At 41.4% G+C, this 18515-nt stretch overlaps 1 protein-coding gene across 5 annotated transcripts in view; it reads right to left on the minus strand.

Annotated features, from left to right (window-relative positions):
* LOC137770222 (contactin-associated protein-like 3B) overlaps positions 1–18515 on the minus strand; it is a 156218-nt gene that overhangs the window by 23251 nt on the left and 114452 nt on the right. The gene's annotated exons all lie outside the window — the stretch shown is intronic.

The raw sequence follows: 18515 nt of genomic DNA on the forward strand, positions 1-18515 counted from the left end.
GGGTGATAGTGACACAACAATGTGAGTGTACTTAATGCCACTTAAAATACTTAAAAGGGTAAATTATATGTTATGTATATTTTACCACAAGAAAAATTTAAACAAAGTAAAAGTGCATTTTCATTTAGGTGAAGTGTTAGCAATGAGACCCAGACTGATACAATGAGAAACAGAAAGTTTCCTGCCTATGAACTCCCTGTGGTAATGGGAAACTCTACTCGTCCCAGCCACTGCTGCAGATTTCCTGGGCACTCTGGGTGGGTGCCACCACGCCCACCCTCAATTTCATGTCAGTGACACAAAGCCCATTGCGACTGTACCTTGTTTGGTGTCCCACGGTGGCAGGACAGGACAGGACAGAATTTCTCAGTTCTTACCAGGGAATATAGTCATCATCAACTTCACACAGTGAGAGTCTCAAATTGCCCACAATCTTATCTAGCTCTTGCCAGCAGGAACACCTTTTTTATCTTAAGGTAATGAACTCTGAATCATTAATACAAATCAAGAGCTGAACGACGGAAAGTTACACACCCATGATTCAATCAAGATAAACGCCGAGAGGCCACGTGCTCCCACCCCCTGTGATTTGGATGCTTATATTACCCAGCTATGATGAGCGAGCCAGTTCTGACTGAAACTGCTTCCCACTGAAAACGGGTAGCGGAAAGTCTCCCAGGAGATTGTCTGTTAGGCAGCTTCCCCACTGTTTCTTGGGGAACACAGTGCAGTAAACAGATCATCTCAGGGGGCTGTCAAATAGACAAAACAGGAGTGAAGGTAACAAAATCAGCCCTTAGCAAACAACGTAAACTGGCATTAAGAAGAAGAAAATGGTGATTGAAAGAAAAGTGTTACTTGAAAGTAATAAAGCCAAAATCAGGAGAAAAAAGCAGAAAGCAAAACCAAAGTAAGTGTAAATGAGAAAATAAATTAAAGTGAAATTTGAAAATGACCTAACAACTTTCTAATAGAGAGAACTGAATCCAGTCAAGCTCTTCAGGCTCCAACCTGGAGGCAGGTAAAGTGAGGTGTGAACAATCAAGGCCACTTGCTTCTGTTCTGCAGGTGACAGCTGAGCTAGGACCCTTACCTGTGCACCTCTCCCCTGCATCCTCCTTTCATCCTTTCTCCCCTTCCCTGGTGGATTCTTGGCCTAAGGTAGTTCTTGAGGACCAGGCATTGGGTTCAGATCGATTTAGGGAATAATATACATCTTGATGCATCTTGAGGGCTTCCTATGACTGAGGAAAGGACCAGTAAAGGACAAAGACTCAGGAAAAACTGATGCTCAGAGAGGTTGTGTCCAGATAAGAGGGCAGAAAAGCAAAGCCTGGCCTGGAACTGCTCTGCCTCTCATTTCCCTGAACCAAGACGCCCCAGGTCCTGAGCTGAGCAAGTCCACACCCCTTTATGAAGCAGGGAATGCGTTTTGTCCAACGCTGAACTCCTCATCGCTGGCTTCCAAACCTGGCAGGAACATCTGTGTCTATTCTACATCTCACTCCCAGTAGGGAGACAGAATTCACAAAGGCACCAAACAATCCAGCATCTTTGTTTCTATGTGGAACCCTGAGCAAAGATGGCAGATCCCTAAGAACAGAGCCACAGCCTGGGCTGGGACAACAGCAAAACCACAGCACATAGGTGTCCATTCAGGATCCTGAGGTCAGCAGTTCTCCAGGTCATTTCTGACCACTGCCCTTGGGTGCACCCTCACCTCCTAAACGCAGCCCTAAGGTGACCCAGACTTGCCTCTGCCCCACCAAGAACACAATTGCATTGTAAAGTCTTCCTCCCTCTCATCCTCTCTTTCTTCTGTGTGCTCTGGGAATCTATCTCACTGCACGTAATTAATAATAATAATAATAATAAACAGGAAAATAAAGGGCTACTTCAATCATACCTTAGAATATTCCAGAGTAACAGAGAAATTGACCATTGTGTAACTCTGAGCCTCAGTTTCTTCGTCTGTAAAATGAAGACACTCATGGAGAAAGATTAAATGATATGATGCACCTGAAATGCTTAAAACCATGCCTGGCTCACAATAAACACTCAGTAAATGTCAGACACCAACCACGGTTCTTCACCTTGACACAAACTCCAGCCTCCCTTTCTAGATGCCACTCCTTGTAGTACTCAGGGGTGTTGTTTGCTCATTTTCTCACATTCCATTTGCCTTGGTGTCCAGAGCATTTCTTATCAATTTCTCATCAATTCCAGATTAATCTTCTTCTTCCCTTACAAAAAGTGGGCACAACAAACAAAATGAGAAAGTGCCTCTTTTCCTTTACGATAAGCATCGTTTGACTATAGCCACCTCTGTCCTTCCAGGCCACTGTCATGTTCACGTTGAGATATATTGGAGTTCTTACTCCGGAACCTGTGAATGTGAACTTATTTGGAAATCTGGTCTTTGCAGAAGTCATCGAGTTAAGATGAGGTCATGACAGTGGACCCTAATCCAATATGACCTGGGTCCTTACAAGGAGAGAAGAGACATGCACAGAGGGAAGATGAAATAAAGACACAGAGGGAGAACACCCCATGACAGTGGAGGCAGAGATTGGAGTGATGATCTACAAGCCAAAGAACTCCAAGAATTACTGACAACATCATAAACTAAGAGAATGACCTGGAAGAGATTCTCCTGAGACCCTTGCCCTGCCCATGCCCTGCCAAGACACTGATTTTGGACTTCCAGCCTCCAGAATTATGAGAGAATAAATTTCTGTTGTTTTAAGCCCCTCAATTTCCAGTACTTTGTTACAGCAGCCCTAGGAAACTAATACAGGGAGAGATTTAATTCCTTTCAGTTTAAAGGTGCCCTGTACTGTTTGACAGGGGAGGGTTTTCAAAAGACCCTAGATATCACAGTCAGGTTCCTTTAATAAGTGATTCATGTATTTATTATTTATTTAATCTAAGGATAGAAAACTTATTGGCGATGTAATTCACTGACCATTTCACTTATTATGACTTGGGTATATATGGATGCAAAAGTGTTCCCACAGTAATTTTGCATTCCATTCTGACGATATTTTTTGGTAACTCTCAAATTTTCTTCCAATATGTAGGAGCTTTTCCTATGTCTGAATTTTCCATCAGTGGGAACTTTAGCTAATAAAGCATTTGCTGCAGCATACACAAGCGCTCCCCAGGGATCTCTTTCCACTGCTCAAGTGATTTTTCTCTTCTCTCTCTTCTAAAAAAGAAGGATACTGAATCATTAAAATGTTCAAAGCTCTGAGAGGAAGAAAAGCCATTCAGGTTGAATGATTAAGAACATTAAAAAACACAAAAGAGAAGAGAGGAGTTCAAATCCAAATAAACTTCATTTGTCTAATGCACATCAAACATTATTTATTTTGAACTTCTCTCCCTTGGCCATAGCTGTAGTGTGAGGCTAAGTTCTGGTATTTCCACCACCTGCCCTTCTTCTTTCTTATGCACAGCTCCTTCTAGAAAAATGCCCTGACCTTCGACTCTTCTTCAAAACTGCTCTTCCTTAGCTCTTAACTGATCCCTCCTCAAGGACAAAGTGAAAGGTAGAGTATGCCAATAAAATAAGCAGAGGTTTTCAAGCATACCACAGGGTAATTGGGAAAATGACTGGAAGATGAGTCATGTGCTTCAGGTCCGGAGCTCACCCTATAGGTATTTAGGGTGCATGGCAGACAGATGCACTCCTGTCCATGCATCCAAACCAATGTAATATAATCTCAGAGACAGCTTATCCTTTTATTTTTTTTTATTTTGTTTTTTTTAAATTGAACTGATTGATTTTATCCTTTTTTTTTAAAATAAATTTATTTATTTATTTTTGGCTGTGTTGGGTCTTCGTTTCTGTGCGAGGGCTCTCTCCAGTTGCGGTGAGCTGGGGCCACTCTTCATCGCGGTGCGTGGGCCTCTCACCATCGCGGAGCACAGGCTCCAGACGCACAGGCTCAGTAGTTGTGGCTCACAGGCCCAGTTGCTCCGCAGCATGTGGGATCCTCCCAGACCAGGGCTCGAACCCGTGTCCCCTGCATTGGCAGGCAGATTCTCAACCACTGCGCCACCAGGGAAGCCCTAGCTTACCCTTATATATGCCAGAAGAAAGCCACCTCACCATAAAACTCTTAGAAGAGAACATAGGCAAAACATTCTCTGACGTAAATAGTACCAATGTTTTCTTAGGTCAGTGTCCCCAGGCAATAGAAATACAAGCAAAAATAAACAAATGGGACCTAATCAAACACACAAGCTTTTGTACAGTAAAGGAAACTATAAACAAAATGAAAAGACAACATACGGACTGGGACAAAATATTTGCAAATGATGCAACCAACAAGGGCTTGATTTCCAAAATATACAAACAGCTCATACAACTAAATAACAACAACAACAACAAAACCCAATTGAAAAATGGGCAGAAAACCTAAATAGACATTTCTCCAAAGAAGACAAACAAATGGCCAACATGCACATGAAAAGATGTTCAACACTGCTAATTGTTAGAGAAATGCAAATCAAAACTACAATGAGGTACCACCTCACACCAGTCAGAATGGCCATCATTAAAAAGTCTACAAATAACAAATTCTGGAGAGGGTATGGAGAAAAGGGAACCCTCCTCCACTGTTGCTGGGAATGTAAACTGGTGCAGCCACTCTGGAAAACAGTATGGAGGTTCCTCAAAAAACTAAAAATAGAGTTGCCATATGATCCTGCAATCCCCCCCTCCTGGGCATATATCAAGAGAAAACTATAATTAGAAAAGATACATGCACCCCAATGTTCATTACAGCACTATTTACAATAGTCAAGACATGGAAACAACCTAAATGTCTATCAACAGATGAATGGATAAAGAAGACGTGGTACACATATGCAATGGAATACTACTCAGCCATAAAAAGCATGAAATAATGCCATTTGCAGCAACACAGATGGACCTAGAGATTATCATATTAAGTGAAGTAAGTCAGATAGAGAAAAAGAAATATCAGATGCTATCACTTCTATGTGGAATCTAAAATACAACACAAATGAATTTATCTAGGAAACAGAAACAGACTCACAGACATAGAGAACAGACTTGAAGTTGCCAAGAGTGAGGAGGGCTGGGGGAGAGATGGATTGGGAGTTTGGGATTAGCAGATGCAAACTGTTATATATAGAATGGATAGACAACAAGGTCCTACTGTATAGCACAGGGAACTATATTCAATATCCTGTGATAAAACATAATGGAAAAGAATATGAAAAAGAATGTGTATATATACATAACTGAATCACTTTGCTGCATGGCAGAAATGAACACAACATTGTAAATCAACTCTATTTCAATAAAATTAATTTTTAAAAAAGAAGAAAGTCACCCAAAAAGGTTTTTCTTAAGTTGAAATAGTACTTACTCTTATCTATATCATCTAAAAGCCTGTATTAGGAATATATTCACTGTGGAAATGACTTAGAATCTACTTACATGAAGGAAACTTGAGTCTAAATCCCAATTTGAGCTGAAAATCTCAAGTAAGTCATGAGCATATTTTTATATTTTTTCTGTTTAATAAAAAGGCCATATAAACGGTTTGACTTCTAACAGTTAGTACACAGATCTTATATTTGACATAATTTAGGTCGAGTGTATAATTTGGGAAACAAGATCAGCACAAAAGCACCATGAAAGAGAAAAGACGATAACTGAAAGCATTCCAAACACCAGCACAGAGAGACTGAGCGTCGTATAGTTCATGGTCATCCAGAAAGACATCTGAGAAATGGCACCATTTTGGAAGCTGTTCACGTGGCAGAGACACGGCTTAGTGAATACTGCCTCGGTTTCCCATGAACCTCCCTATGTGCTACAGGTAATGCAAAGGGTCCAGGACGGATGATGCTGCAGGCAGTGGGCTGCCTTAGAGGATCAAGCACCACGCTCGGGGGATTCACTGCTCTTGTAATGAGAAGATGCAGACCTGCTCCTTGCCTGGGGGAGGCTGGCCTCTCATCTCTCAGGACCGCTGTTTCTCTAGCACACCCTGAGAATGGCCTGGATAAAATGCAGCTAGAGCCTTCACTCTTAGCCTATCTAGAAAGAGCACACAAGCACTCAGGGTCCATGTGGATTGCATCTCCCCACATATCTTGAGGCTATTTCAGTGGGTAAGGGAACCAAATAAAAACACTATTTAGGGGAGGATGCAGAGAAATTGGAACCCTTGTGGAAATGCAAAATGGTGCAGCCACTATAAAAAACAATATGCAGGTTCCTCAAAAAAAATAAAAATAGAATTAGCATAATAAGCTCCAGCAATTCCTCTGCCGGGTATATGTCCAAAACAACTGAAATCTGGATCTTGAAGCGATATTTGTATACCCATGTTTATCACAGCCTTATTCACAATAGCCAACAGGTGCAAACAACCCAACTGCCCGTAGATGGATGAATAGATCTCTTACTCCATTCAAGTTGATATAACAAAATACCACAGACTGGGTGGTTTACAAACAATAGAAATTTATTGCTCACAGTTCTAGAGGCTGACAGTCTGAGGTCAGGGTGCCAGTAAGTTTGGGTGAGGGCCCTCTTCTGGGTCTCAGACTTTTTTTTTTTTTTTTTAATTTTATTTTATTTATTTATTTATTTATGGCTGTGTTGGGTCTTCGTTTCTGCGTGAGGGCTTTCTCTAGTTGCGGCAATTGGGGCCACTCTCCATCACGGTGCGCGGGCCTCTCACTATCGCGGCCTCTCTTGTTGCGGAGCACAGGCTCCAGACGCGCAGGCTCAGCAATTGTGGCTCACGGGCCTAGTCGCTCCGCGGCATGTGGGATCTTCCCAGACCAGGGCTCGAACCCGTGTCTCCTGCATTGGCAGGCAGACTCTCATCCACTGCGCCACCAGGGAAGCCCTGGGTCTCAGACTTTTGTTGCATCCTCTCATGTTGGAATCAGGTAGGGATCTCTCTGGAGCCTCTTTATGAGTCACTAAGCCCTTTCTTAGTGGAAGACTTAGTCACTTCCCAAAACCCCCTACCTACTAATACTATCACCTTAAGGGGTTAGGATTTCAACGTATGAATTCTGGTGGGATACAAACATTCAGACCATAGCAACTGATAAACAAAATCTGGGATATACATACAATAGAATATTATGCAGCCCTAAAAAGAAGGAAATTCTGTCATGTGCTATAATATGGATACTCAAGGACATTATGCTACTTGAAATAAACCATCACGAAAGGACAAATACTGTATGATTTCACTAATATGAAGTATCTACGGTAGTCAAAATCATTGAAACAGATAGTAGAGAGATGGTTGCCAAGGGCTGAGGGGATGGGGAGGGAAATTTGTGTTTAGTGGGTTTAAGTTTGCTTTACAAGATGAGAAAGATCTAGAGATCTATTCCACAACAATGTGAATATACTTAACACCACTGAACCGTACACTTAAAAATGGTAAGGATGGTAAATTTAATGTTATGTTTTTTTTACCACAATTAAAAAACTATTTTGTATTTCCTTTGCTTTTTTTCCTCTAATCCTTTCAAAACCTGGTATTGAACTGAACAGCAATATACGCATGTCGTTTCAAAATACCATTCATCGCGTACTCATGGCATATCTTTACCCAGAATGAGAAATGCTATTAATAATTTATCTTGTATGCTTCCAGAAATAGTCTATATATATTTACATGCACATATACGTATATGTTCATCTTGGAAATGTCTAATGGAAGCACAATAAATACATCCCTTTTCCTAGCTGTAAAAAAAAAATGTTTCTTAAATCTCATTATGAATAAATGCATTTGATAATCTTGTACACATGAAACTTATATAATGTTTTAAACCAACGTTACCTCAAATAAATAAACAGATCAATTAATTAAATAACCTCATTGTTTTCAAAGGAATGAATTCCATATAATACTATATTATTCCATAAAATGGAGTATCGTAATTTCTTTGTGTTCACCTATTGACAGAAAACTGGATCTTGACTGTAAACAATGCACTTAGTTTTCTTACAGGCACTTTCTGTGCACCTCTCAGTGTTCCTGTGGGACTCACTTTTCTTACAGGCACTTTCTGTGCACCTCTGAGTGTTCCTGTTGGACTAACTCCTAGAAGTGGAATTGTTACTTGGTGTAGACGATATATGGACAGGACTTAAAAGCATTACTCCTTTTGGGCTGTCATCTTCAGCGCTCTAAATAGTGGGTGCTTTTGAACACTTAAGTTTATAGAAATTGTCCTCCAAGGACGTGCATAATGCTGTGATGAACATGGGTGTACAAACATCTCTTCAAGATCCCGCTTTGGGTATATGCTTTGGGCATATCCCCATCTTATGCCATTTTATGCTCCTACCAGCACTGTCTGAGAGTGCTTGCTTCCCATGCCCTGAGGAAGAGGATCCCCATCCTGTATCATCACTTTATTCACCTCCAACATGAATCCTCTGTACTGCGGTAAGGTGGTTTGAGTGTGGGCCCTGCAGCCAGAAAGCTAGGGTTCAAATCCTTGTTACATCACTAACTAGTTCTGTGATTTGAGGATAGTGAACTTGAACTTTTCATGCCTCAGTGTCCTTTGCTGTAAACTGGGCATAAGAGGGCTGTTGTGAGGATGTGTTTAATAAATATGTATAAAGCGCATGAAGCAGTGTCAGGCACTCACTAAGTACTCAGTATAACACTTCTTATTGGTTTAATAGTTTTCTTTAAATTGATTCTCTTTTTAACCTTAGTTTTATGCTAAATGCTATGTAATAATATCATAGATCAGATGTATACTATCTATATCTTACTCTGAAAGACATCAAATTACATGCATACATTTAAAATGAAAAGAAAGTTTTTCTAGGACACAGTTTGCAAAGGACTGTCCTAAGCAAGAGTATTAGCAAAGGTTTTGTGGAGTTCAAGTGGGAGAGGTTACATTGTGTCACACTGATGTTGTAATTTTCATTTCTTCATACTGAATCCATACATCATACCTTAAATAGATACAAAGTGGACTAGACCAGGGGTAAGCAACCTAAACCCAGAACCAGCTGGCTGTGTGGCTTTTTAAATAAAGTTTTATTGGAACACTGCCACACTCGTTCATTTACATATTGCTTCTGGCTACTTTCACACAACAGCAGAGTTGAGCAGTCACAACAGAGACTGCATGGTCTACAAAACCAAAAATATTTATTATCTGTCCCTTTATAGAGAAAGTTGGCTGGCCCCTGGTCTAAACCAATATTTCTCTCTGTCTGAGACCCTTAAACATGCTTGAACAGCATCCAGCTTCTCAACTGCTGCCCTAGTCTTAGCCACTCTGAAAGTTTGAGGTTTGCTGATCAGAAATTCTCAACATCTCAGAGTTTTGAGACTGTGATATTAATATTAAAAAAAGTACTCAAAGCCTGTCTTCCTGTTTTGCAAAATTTTACAATTTCATCATTGCTTTTGTCTATACAAATATATAAGATGTGGTCTGCATCAAAGGCAGAAAATTGTTCTGTTAAGTGGCATAGGACTGCAGAGTGCAGAAACCATAGGAGTTATCAAGGGCTGTGAACACAGCAGTGCTCTAAACACTCCACCTCTGCGTGGGCCATTTTCTCAAGATCCCAATTAGTTTGGTACCAAACCACTTGAGTCTTTTATGTCAAAACAACAGACCCAGGAAATCACCCATGAATAGCCTGAAGTACATACCATATCTGTGCCTTCTGTACATTTACATTATGTGTGCAAATTGTAGAATTTGTAGACTTTGACTGTCGTTCCCTATGAGACCCACTATTAGTACAACATCCTATGAAGCTAAGCTGCCAGAACTGCAGTCACGAGGAAGAATTTCCATGAAACCCTGGTGAGATGCTCCCTGGGCTGTCCTGCCTTCCACCTTCCCAAAACTTGGCTCTGCAGCACTTCCTTTCAATGAGTCTGCTGCCGGAGCACCTTTTTTGGTAAAAATTCACTTTTTCCATCATTTACTTTTCTTGATCAAAAACAATACTTTTGCCATCTCCCAAATGAATAAAAAAGTCTACTTCTAAAGCTATTTCCCCCACAACTCTGCCATACTCTGTTCATATTACTGTTTAAGATTTACCTTTTTCATAAAATATATCCTAATTTCCATATATCTCTAATAACACCACTTCTGGAACTACTTCATTCCAGGAAAAGTAAAACTGTAATTTGTAAGATGTCTCAAGAGTTGTTATTTATCCTGCTGCGTTATTTAAAATTCTACTCACCACTACACCCCTCCCTCCCAACCTGATAACACCTGGCAATTCAAATGAGCAAAATCGTTACTTTTGCAAAGCAATAAAGTAGGTACAAAGGATATCAGGATAAACAAGCTGTAGTCCCTGAGGCCAGAATTGATGTGAAATAAGCACGAGGTGAATAAATATGGCAAAAGAAAAGTAATACTTGAGAAATAAAAATGAAAAATCCTAGGAGTAGAAAAAGAAGGGCGTGTCTACACAATTTTAGTACAGAGTAAAAGGGATTTGAGTGAAGGTTTTCAAGTTGGGAAGGATTGTTATCGACAAATGGAAGGAAGGACGCTCCACACCCACCGAATGCAGCTGGCCCTGGCAAGAGGCAGTTGTTACTGGATCCTGGGTTTCCAGGGACCCATCGGCTACTTTGTGGTAGCAGCTCAGGTGTCTCATTCACTTCTCTGCCTCAACCTTTTCAGCTGCTCTGAGAGTTTTCGACAGACCAAATCCAGCTTTTATCTCTATTGTCACTGAGACCTGCAATGAAGGGCAAATGGAACCACCTCTCTCTCAGGTTCAGTAGGGCATCGTCCTTGTACAACTTTGTGGGGAAGAAGTGTTAAGCCTCTTGTTACACTTAGGCTTGGCACCGAAAGGCTCCCATCACACAAGCAGCATCACACAGTTGGCTAAGTTTTAACTTAACTAACCATCTGGGTTGAGGTCTGTTTGAGAACAGCAACTTTTCCTTAACTCAATCTAACAACTCCTTATTGAGAATCTGTTATAGGCCTGGCCCTCTGAGGAGATTAATCCCTGACCTAACGGCTCTCAGAGCCCAGAAGGGGGAGACATGTACAGAAAATTCAACTGTGGTCCACAATGGCAAGTGCAATCAACAAGACTGTCCATGGTACAAAGTCACTGCCTCGGGGATCAATGCGCTTGACGTAATGAGGTGAATGGTTAGGAAGGAGAGGGCCGTGTCCCTGACAAGGCCAAGTACATGGAAGACATCGATACAGAATCATTGAAATGCCGCTCCTATTCTGCCCAAAACCACCCAGTCTCAGAGCCAAACTTGAAATCGGCAAGCCTGGAGCTGGCACAAGCCTCAGACAGCCAAGGCACACTCTGCAGACCCTTCTTTGCAACCTCCTACCTGATGTGGGGCTTGGCTCTGTTGAGTGATCAACTCATTAGCAATAAATGTATTAACCTAGACCTGAAATAAACCAACATATATTTAAATGACTGAATTAGCAGGAATCTCTGTCAAGAGAATTTCCGCTCCTTCTACCAATAGAGCTTCACACTTAGCAGAGTGTCTGCTTCCTTACATACAAACCCTCCTTATCTCTGAGTCCAGTTTTTCTTATTATGATTTGACACTGTTCTTATCCCTCTTTATTCTGAAACTACACAGTCATATGATCTTTCTATTTATACCAAGTAAACCTAATTCTTTTAAACCTGAATCCAATATTCTTTATTAATTTGATTATGCAATATTTCAAACATCCCCCCAAAACAGATATGCATGTACTGATAATCCAGATTTATTTTAACAAGGTAAATATTTTGCCATATGTGCATCAGCTCTTTCTCTTAAATAAATGAAGTGGTGCAGGTATAACAAACAGTCCCCTTCCCAACCCCCATGCTTCCAGTATTTCCGTGTCTTTTTTCTGCCCTGCAAATTTGGGGTCACCTTTGTTGCTCTCTTAGAGCACTGTGAGATTGTTGTGAATCTTTCAATACAATATTAATTAGCCTTATTAATTAGTCTACTTGGTGTTCTAGGTCGGAAATGATCTAAAGAAGAACAAAGGTTCAAACGATTTGCTATGTCTATTTTATATTCATTTAAGGACCTACTGCTACCTATTTTTTCAAGGCGAAAGAAATCTATTAAATAGAATTATTTATACTAGAACTTATGTTTATTTCAAGTAATTTCTTTTCTTATTTTTCTCAAATATATTTTGCCAGTCCTTTCCTGGAAGAATGCCTTTTTCACACAAAGGGCCTGCATAGGAAGAAAAAGCACTTAAATTCTAAGTTTAATTCAATGCATTTTGAATAACAATTTCCATCTTAAATTCATAAAGGATATAACTTCTGAATTAGAGTTCTGATGAGTTTTTAATATGAAGAATAAACTCCTAATGAATGCAGAGTATAGCGATTCAGGAAATATTATAGTTCTCAAAGATAGGACTAACTTTAACCACTTGATTGTTATTCACTGATAACAATGAGAAAATACCTGGGCTCCGCCCCCCTAGGTTGGTGACTATCAGGGAGAAAGAGGGTGTCTTGCAGTCAGAGGGCACTGGAGCAAGCTTCCTGAGGCCCTGTTACAGAGAGCATCACCTGTTCAGGCTAACACGTGCGTGGGATAAGCTGCATCCTTGAGCAGGCGGCACAGTCTCCTCTGATCCAGGCAGCTGGAGGATAGTTAAGGGGCAAAACAATTTCCCCCACAGATGGGACTTGGTTCATCCCAGTCAGTGCTTCTCACAATCTAGCTTGTACTGGAATCCCCTGCTCATCTTGTTAAAATGCAGATTCTATTCAATAGGTTGGGGTGGGGGCTGAGATTCCATATTTGTATCAAGATCCCGGGTGATGCTGCTGGTCCGTAGGTTACATGTTGAGTAGCAGGACTCATAGCAATCTAGGTCCTTTAATTCATAGAGAAAAAAGGAAGGCGAGGAGTAGAAAGATAAGATGTATAAGAAGAGGAAAGCAGAGAAATAGAAAAGAAAGCAAAAGGTCAGGGAGAGAGAGTGAAAGAGAGAGAGAGAGAGACAAAGAACAGGAAATTTGATAATATGGCCCTCCCAGCATCCCTCCCTTCTAAGTGCCCCCATTAGGGTGGACATCAAGTCTTTACATGGCCCCACCCCCCAATCCAGGGGCTTCGGTGCTAAGTGTAGGGTGGCCTGGGAGCCGTCCTGATCAGATCAGCTCTTCACAGGTGGTGAGATCTGAGACTCCCCTCAGCCAGAGCCAAGTAAGTCCGAGCATTTCCTCAGATTTTTGAACCAATATAGGAAAATGAATGCCAGAAGCTAATCCACAGAAGGCACAGGGCAGGGCTGCCTCTTAGTTACAGCCATTCCAGAGACCCAGCTAAATCCTCCCCTTCTCCGTGTGGTCGGATTCCCAAATTACCTAGACTGATTCAAGTTGATTTTCTAGAATTTGTAACAATACAGATAGAAGAGGGATATAGGGAAAAATGGAGAGAGAAGAGAGAAATAAGGAGAAAAGTATTTAATGATAGGTGAAAAAAATACATAAGGAAAGAATAGAAGGATAGAGGAGAAGAGGGAGAAATAGTAAGGAGATGAGAATGAAGACAAAGTATTGATAAAATAGAAGAGAAAACACCCAGGAATTGCAGGAGGAAAGGTCCCCATGGCCAATAGGGACCCAGTGGTCCCTGGGCCAGATAAGCCTCAACAGAGGACACCATTGCAGTGGACACCATTAGGCACGGTCTCCCGAGAGGAGAGGTGGGTATTGGCCTGGCTCTCACTGAGTCAGCCCATTGTTCCCAAACAACTGGAACGGGGAGGGAGAAGAGACAGAGTCAGGGCAGGCAGGTGGTCTGGGAAGGACAAGGCTTGCTATAGGGTCCCAAGAAGACCAAATAGGTGCCCAGGAGGGTGGTGATGGAGCTGCCCCAACACCCCTCTAGAATACTGCCAGCGCTCTAGGCTGCCCACTCACAGACCTCTCCTGCCCACAAGGGATGCTCACAGACCCAGACTCAGAGCAGGACAGTGGTTGGCGCCCACACCTCTCCCCAGCCTGGTCCAGAGGCCCCCAGGGAGCTCAGAGCTCACTTTAGCTTGCAGGTAAGAATCCTGGTTCGCAAGGGCTGCCCCACAAAATTCTTGTAATGAATCTAAGAGTCACAGTAGATTGATGTAAGTGTTGGCTGACATATTCCCAGGGAAACAGTAGAAAATAAACATTAGTGAGCTCTGTCAGTGATCACTGATCTGCTGCACTGCTCACTGCAATGCTGTTCTATGATCCTCAGCGTCCTAAGACTCTGGCCACTTCCTGATTTAGTTGGGCTGAAGTTGCAAACTCATCTTCTAAGTCCTATGGACGTTTAGCACCAAGCTTGGTCAAGCCACCTGGTTTACTAAATGACCGATATAAACCATGATTGTTCACATCGTATAGGAAATGCACCCCTTCTAAACTTGTTCAAACAGTGATACTTCTTCCACTACATTTCAAGTGAGGACATTTACTCTGCACATCAAAAGAGTTTGTATGTCCTGAGATGTAGTGCATCCCTTGGTGAGAGATGGTGATGCCTTTTCTGTCATGTAAGACACATGCCTATATTTCCATTTAAATAAAACCCTTTTGGAATGTATTTCACAGATCTGAGTATTTGTTTAATTTTTTTGGTTATTTTCACATAGAAATCCAGTTCAGCCATGGAAGCAGTCACTGATTAAGAAAAAATATTAAAGTGGAACATATCACCAGTGAAGAACATAATTTCTTTTTTTAAGAAAGTCAATTTGGATAACTAACCTTCAGTAACTGGACCTGCAGTCCTCAAATCTTTTAGTCAAAGACTTTGTGGCCAGCCATGTCTCAATTTTATAATTTTGAGAATTTAGAGAGGTATACATTGCATTTCACATATTAATTAATATTCCATGGCAGACATGTGGCAAAGCATATGGACAACTTGCCCAAAGTAACATAAGTAAAGACCTTTTGTCTTATTATCATCTCATGTCCATTTTCAGTAAGCAGTTAGGATAGACCTTTTTCTCAGAGTTTTCGGAATTTGGAAAGAGTTCACATGTATTAGCGGACAGAGTTAGCACAGACAGCAGATAGACCCAGAAGAACAAGAAAAGTCACTTAAAATAATTATGACAGGGAGAACATCCACAAAACTTTTAAGGCCAGAGAAGGAGTGCTTGATTTGGACTTTCTTATAAAAGTAGAAGGAGGCTTCCTGAGAAGAAAGCCAATACACAGTCTTTCTTGCTGGGGATCAAGGTTACATCAGCGAGGCCACAAGCTGGGGACACTGCTGTGGGTGAGAGCTACACTAGTGATGGCGGGGCAGCAGCCTCTCAGGAGGGACACCTGTGACACACCAACTGCGAGCAGGTGCTCAGATACCCCTGCAACATGACTCCATATGACTCTGGAAAACATCTTCAGATCCAATGAGAAATGTGTTTGCTAGGAAAGGATACCAAATGCAGAAAGAAAAAAAAAAATCAGAGATGTATAAATACAGTGGGGTGGGCAGAAAGGCCTCAAAGATGTCCAGGCCCTAAAGAAAGGAACTGTGAATATGTTACTTTGCATGGCAAAAGGGACTCTGCAGATGGGATTATGGTTAGGAAGACTGTCCTGGATTACCCAAGTCGATCCAGTCTAACCACATGAGCCCTTAAAGGAGAGGACTTTCTCCAGCTAGAAGAAGAGGAAATCAGAGAGGTGCAGCAGAAGGAGAACAAGAACAAAGAGCGATTTAAAGATGAAAGGGACTTGACCCCCTGCTGCAAGAACAGGCCACACAGAAAGCATAAGGGATGTGGGAAACCTCTAGGAGCAAAGACCGGCCCCCAGCTGGCAACCTACAGGAGATCAGTGTCTCAGTCCTACACCCACAAGGAAGTGAGTGAGTGTGTATGCAGAAGCATCAGGAGGGCAGTCCTGACTGCTGCCCTCTGAAAGGCCTGCTTGCAAGGCTGGCCCATTCCCAAGACTCTAATGATAAAGGTGGCTTACTGTGCCTAATGTTTGTTCAAACAGTGTGGTTCATACTCAATACCTGCCTTCCTTCTGGGAGTCTGGGATTTTGTTACATGCAAGGCAGAGGGTGCCTACATAACCAGCCCCCAGTACATGAGCTCACCTGGTTGGTAATATTCCATGTGGGTTTCTATAACTCACTGCTGGGGGATTAAGCTAGTCCCGTATGACTTCCCTGGGAGAGGACTGTAGAAACCTGGGCCTGATTTCCTCTGGGCTTCACCCCAAGCACCCTCTTCCTTTGCTCATTTTGCTCTGTGTCCTTTCACTGTGCTAAATCATAGCTGTATGACTACACACTGGTCCTGTGAATCCTCCCAGCAAATCATGGAACCTGGGGAAGGTTCTGGGAATCTCCAGACACCTTGAAGGACAAGTCTTCCCCAGAGCCTCCAGGAAAAATGCCTTAAGCAGAGAACCCAGCCAGGTCTACTGTACTTTAGACCTACAGAACTATGACATAATAACTCTGTCTTGTATTAGGTCACTAAATCCATGAAAATTTGTTAAAGCAGTGATAGGAAAGTAAGTAAATGGCACCATGAATAAACATATTACTTTCACTAATGAAGAGTATAATATCTCAAGGACATTTTTTAAAATCTTAAATTCATTCTCAAGTTAACATCAGCAATTCATATCTAAAACAACCACGTGAAGAAGGGGTAGAACCTCTGGTAAGGTGTATGGTTGATTTTTGAGAGCAGCTGACATTTTGTGAGAGGTCTGGAAAGCAGCCAAACCAGCCCAATCTTTTTAAAGAAACTGTGAGTATAATGTCAGAATCATCAACTAGTGTGATTTACTGCTGTCAATGCCAGTTGTGTATAGTCGGGCCCAGATTAGGAGATGAATTCACTTAACCCATGGTGGTGCACGCAGAAGATGTGAGGATCTTCCACTCATTCGTTTTAATTCAGCAAACATTTACCAACGTGCTCGGCCCCAGGCACCATGAAGTGCTGGGGACACAGGGAGGGATGCAAGCTCAGCAGGAGTGTAAGGCAGGCCACTTTACCCATGTTTATTGTGTGATAGGATGGATAGGATTGAGGGGTCCACTTCTGTCCTCACCTGCATGATCTAGGGTTAATAATGCCACTATATTCTTGACCCTACTTCCCCAAGGGTGCCTGACCTTTAAAGAAATCAGCAGAGGGTGATGCTTACATATGATTCCTCTCCAACCTGCTTAACTAAAAACAAGAATTGTTAGAGTTGCTCAATCAAATGGGATTGGAGCGGGGCGAAAATATGAACCTTAATTAATACAATGAAGAATAAGTAGGCATTAACTATTAGTTAACTAATTTTGAAAAATAATATTTAATTTTGAACGAAAGTTCTCTATGTAAGTAGATGTTTCATTAAGCTTTAACTTACTTAAGCAATATTGACCTTAACCCTGCTTTGGACTTGGTGTTCTTAGAATAAGCACAACATTAATATCTGCTTCGGATCATACACATGGCAATTACTTGTTTGGAAACCTTAGGTCAGCCAGCCCTAAAAACACTCACATAGCCCTTCCCACTTTGTTCTTTTATCTAGTATTAGACAACTAACTAGTTTTTCTTGATTCAATTTGCATCAACATTTATTGACTAACTAATAAAAGCTCCAGGGATAAGAAATTAAGTAGACCACAATCTATTAAGTTATAATAAGTTACAGAGTTCTAAGGATATTTAAATGAGGGCAGTTTGTTACACAACGAATAGTATCATTTTGTTGCCTGTTACTTTTTTTTTTTTTAAAGATTTATTTATTTTATTGATTAATTGATTGCTATGTTGGGTCTTCGTTTCTGTGCTAGGGCTTTCTCTAGTTGCGGCAAGCGGGGGCCACTCTTCATCACGGTGCGCGGGCCTCTCACTATCGTGGCCTCTCTTGTTGCAGAGCACAGGCTCCAGACGCACAAGCTCAGTAATTGTGGCTAACGGGCTTAGTCGCTCTGCGGCATGTGGGATCTTCCCAGACCAGAGCTCGAACCCGTGTCCCCTGCATTAGCAGGCAGATTCTCAACCACTGCTCCACCAGGGAAGCCCTGCCTGTTACTTTTATAGATAAGCTATGTGCTAAGACATAACGGCTTTTTAGCTGACAATTTTCTTCTTACTCTGACAATTAAGAAAAACAATTTCTTAAGTTATACAACATTCTTAGCCTAAATTAAATGGAAGATACACTGTGTGTTTTTTATTGTGGTAAGATATACATAACAAAAAGTTTAGCATTTTAGCCACTTTTAAGTGTACAGTTCTGGACATTAACCTTCACATTGTTGTGCAAACATCACCACCTTCCATCTCAAGAACTTTTTCATCTTCTCAAACTGAAACTTTGTCTCCATTAAAACACTTACAGTCCATTACTCCCTTCCCCTGGCTCTTGGCAACCATCTAAATTATATTTTTAATAAGAAGAAAAAAGTAATTTCTTCTCCACCTGATGAATCTTCTTCAGGCCA

This window comes from Eschrichtius robustus, chromosome 10 (assembly GCF_028021215.1).
Source record: "Eschrichtius robustus isolate mEscRob2 chromosome 10, mEscRob2.pri, whole genome shotgun sequence".
Classification (NCBI taxonomy): Eukaryota; Metazoa; Chordata; class Mammalia; order Artiodactyla; family Eschrichtiidae; genus Eschrichtius; species Eschrichtius robustus.